Source organism: Mandrillus leucophaeus, unplaced genomic scaffold, assembly GCF_000951045.1.
Source record: "Mandrillus leucophaeus isolate KB7577 unplaced genomic scaffold, Mleu.le_1.0 Scaffold867, whole genome shotgun sequence".
Lineage (NCBI taxonomy): Eukaryota > Metazoa > Chordata > Mammalia > Primates > Cercopithecidae > Mandrillus > Mandrillus leucophaeus.
This window is the reverse complement of record NW_012109441.1, coordinates 351,828-352,458: the sequence shown is the minus strand read 5'-3', so window position 1 is coordinate 352,458 and position 631 is coordinate 351,828.

Below are 631 nucleotides of genomic sequence, written 5' to 3'. Positions count from 1 at the left end.
CTATCAAACATTTAAATCCTTCTGTTTATAATTATTTTAAGAATGAAAAGTAAAACCTGATTGGCCATCTATAGATTTTATTAGTAGTGGGAAACCAATTTGTTAATTTGAAAATTGGTAAATAAAAGGAGAGTCAAATACTGATCCTGCCTTTCCACTGTACCACTGAGTAGCCCACTAGTAAATGAAGGGAACTGCCTCTTTGTAGCATTAATAAAGCATATAAATGAAGAAAAAATGACAGAATATCACCATTCAGCAATCCCCAATAAATTAACAGACTAAGCAATTAGTATCAATGGTTGATAACATCACAAAAAGAAACAGCTGGAAATTATGTGTCTCATGGTGAAAGGCCACAACACCGCGTACGGATTTTCCAAAGGAAAAGATCGAACCAGAGACTGATCCAGGCTCTGCATCCAGATGCCAATTTGCAGGACGCCCAGAGGGCAGAGAACGTGTTACACCGCACCGTGTGTACGCAGCCAGCAAAGTCCAGAGTGTGGGAAACTCTACAGGTCAAATGGCTCGAGCTTTTCAACAGATTAATCATAAGGGGGAAAAAAGGTTGATGGGGGAGAAACCAGTGAAGTACAAGAGACGTAAAAGACAACTAAGCTGTGGCGTC